Source organism: Salmo salar, chromosome 09 (assembly GCF_965601325.2).
Source record: "Salmo salar chromosome 09, fSalSal1, whole genome shotgun sequence".
NCBI lineage: Eukaryota > Metazoa > Chordata > Actinopteri > Salmoniformes > Salmonidae > Salmo > Salmo salar.
Genome location: NC_138299.1, coordinates 3,929,875 through 3,932,955, shown reverse-complemented (window position 1 = coordinate 3,932,955; position 3,081 = coordinate 3,929,875).

The window sequence follows — 3,081 nt, the reverse complement described above, 5'->3', positions numbered from 1 at the left end:
CTACTCCACTATTAATCCACACATAAAACGGCCAACCGGATCGTTTCTAGTCATCTCTCCTCCTTCCAGGCTTTTTCATCTTTGAACTTATATAGTGATAGCATCTACACTTTCATAGTATTACCAGACAACCGGCAAAACAGTTCGCCTTTCAATCACCCACATGGGTATTACCAATGAGGAGATGGGAGAGCACGTGGGTACCTGCTTCTATAAACCAATGAGGAGATGGGAGAGCACGTGGGTACCTGCTTCTATAAACCAATGGGGAGATGGGAGAGGCAGAACTTTCAGCGCGTCAGAAATAGAAAGGAGTTCTATTTTAGCCCTTGGCATCGCAGACGCCCGTTGGCGCGCGAGCAGTGTGGGTGCAATAATTGAATAACATGGATTTCTACATTTATTTTGCGACGTGTCCGGTCTGGTCAGCATGTTAGACCCGACGACGTATTTTTATGCATGACTTTAGCTAGTCGTTGCCATGACCTCACTGATAGAATAATGAGACAGATATTTCACCGGATGTATAAATGTGAAGCATCCGCTTGGCGTTTCCGCTCACTCCCAAATATGGTAGTCAGAGGAAGCTCACTGGCTTCCTCTCACCACCATTTGATCTCAATACAGTTTTCTGTTCCCAAAACTATAATACGTTATGAACAAAATTGACTAAGTTTTATAGACTTTACCCTTTGCAAAAAAAAATAAAAAATCACGTTGTTTAGACAGAGTGCAAAGGCTAATTAATTTATGGCACACGCACACTTCACAGAGTATGCATTCCCTAACGGAAATATGCATGCTTTAATGGGATCTCGCTTGCTCATGCGTGGAAATGCCCACCTCCTCGCTTGTTCTGCCCACTATGACTCATTTGTTCCCATTGGAAACGACAGGCTGTGGTCTATCTTGGTTTAGTTATAAAAATATTTATAAAATACCTGATGACATCGCCTACAAGTGTGATCGGGGATTTCTGTTGGAGAAACAGTTTTAGCCTTTCTTCATACTGTACTGTCTTTGATCATATTATAAATCAAAACTTTATCTGCAGAAAAGGATGCTGGGTAATATGCCAAAAATATTTCCACATACTTTCAAGAATTTCAGATCTACATGAGTGCAAGTCTCACCATGGCACGGACCGTGGCGATACGTTGGCACGTGAGAATTATTAGATAATGGCAAATAGTAAATTATTGCCTTCTATCCATGCTGGCTTTTGTGGGCTACCTGAGACATGAAACAGATAGGTGGGAGGGGATACAGGCGTCGCCAATTTATTAATGTGCAATTTGCCCAAATGGATAATGGAAACACTTCAACTACTTCATTTTTATTCGACACTCTAGGTTTTTGCAACAATTTTTTTTTTTAGGTGTGACTTCATTACTTTCAGCTGTTTTTATCGGTACAAGACAGCGGAAACTAACCGTAGTAGTCAATTGTCGCTTTTATTTTCTATGCAAACTTTCTAAATGTCAACAAAAAATCACTGGACAAGTTAATGGGATCATAGCTAATAGGAATTCAGAAAGTACTTTGAAACGCATTATTGGCACTGAAACTATACTTATAGTGTACTTGATCACTCACAAGCAGAGTTTAATAAAAAAAAATCAATGTTTCAACTTAAAAACAACGCTAAATGTATTTGTAATTAAAATACAAAATTACAATTAAGTAGACTTTTAAGTGTAATGTGTTTAAAGGTCAACTGCCCCTTAGAACCAACTTATCTGGTTTTAAACAGCCTATGTGGCATTGATATTTTAACCTTTATTTAACTAGGCAAGTCAGTTAAGAACAAATTCTTATTTACAATGACAGCCTACCCCGCACAAACCCGGATGACACTGGGCCAATTGTGCGCAGCCCTATGGGACTCCCAATCACAGCCAGTTGTGATACAGTCTGGATTCAACCAGGGGCTGAGTGACACCTCTAGCACTGAGAAGCAGTGCCTTAGACCGCTGCGCAACTCAGGAGCCCATGCCATATGTGCCAGAAACATTCATTTTAGTATCAACATTTACTACAATGCGTAAATAGGATAATTTTGGTCATAAAGTCAGTCTCAGCTAAAACTGAGTTTTCTATTTGAGTTAGTCATGACTTACTGGAGGGTTGTGTATAGATTAAGATCATGCCAAGTGCCCAGTAACACGAGAGAAGCAGCTGTGCTGATTGCCCTCTATCAGCTGCACCCACTCTATCCAATAGCAGCCAGAACCTCCAGACAGTGAGACAGACCTGCCCATTACACAGCGCCTCAGACTTGTTTACACAGTACAACACATTACAAGTGGAGTGGCCACTTGCTGATGTGTTTGATAGTGTATTACTCAATCCACCACTTTTTTGGGCAACATTAGAATTGAGATGATCAGAGCATACTTGTATCCGAACTGCAATCCGAGCGACCTGTTTTGTAATATGATTTACTATAAAACACTGCCAGACAGACGCACACTCTGGTAATAGATAGTGAGAAAGTTGTAAAAAACAAAACAGCACCAAAGCATACATGTCGCCACTTGCCAGTGACTTGATAAGCTCATTGTGGCCTGGCTGCTCAATGTGCCTGCTAGCTTGTGTCCATAGCCACAGGAAGTAGGGATGCTGGGGGTGCTGCAGCACCCCCTTAAAATCTGAATAATAATTTTACAAAATCTAAAAAAATCACAAAAGTATTGACCTTTAATAGTCCTGTATCAGGGACCAATATAGCCATCTGCAGCGCGGGCAAAAATATTTGTCCAGTTCCAACGATAATCTTATTCTCCATTTCTTTTAGCCAACCATCAGTCATCTGAGTCAGTGAGTTGAGTGACATTTTATGTATGCATGCTGAAAGTCAGGAGTTAACTTGTTCTCTGTTCTATGTATTTGGTCAAACACAATCCTCTCCATCAGTTTACTAAGAACAGGCAGCAAACTGATTGGGTGGCTGTTAGAGCCAGCAAAAGGATGCTTTACTATTTTTAGGCAGTGGAATTACTTTAGCTTCCTTCCACGCCTGTGGACACACACTCCTTTAGACTTTGGTTAAATATATAGCAAATAGGGGTAGCAATTCAG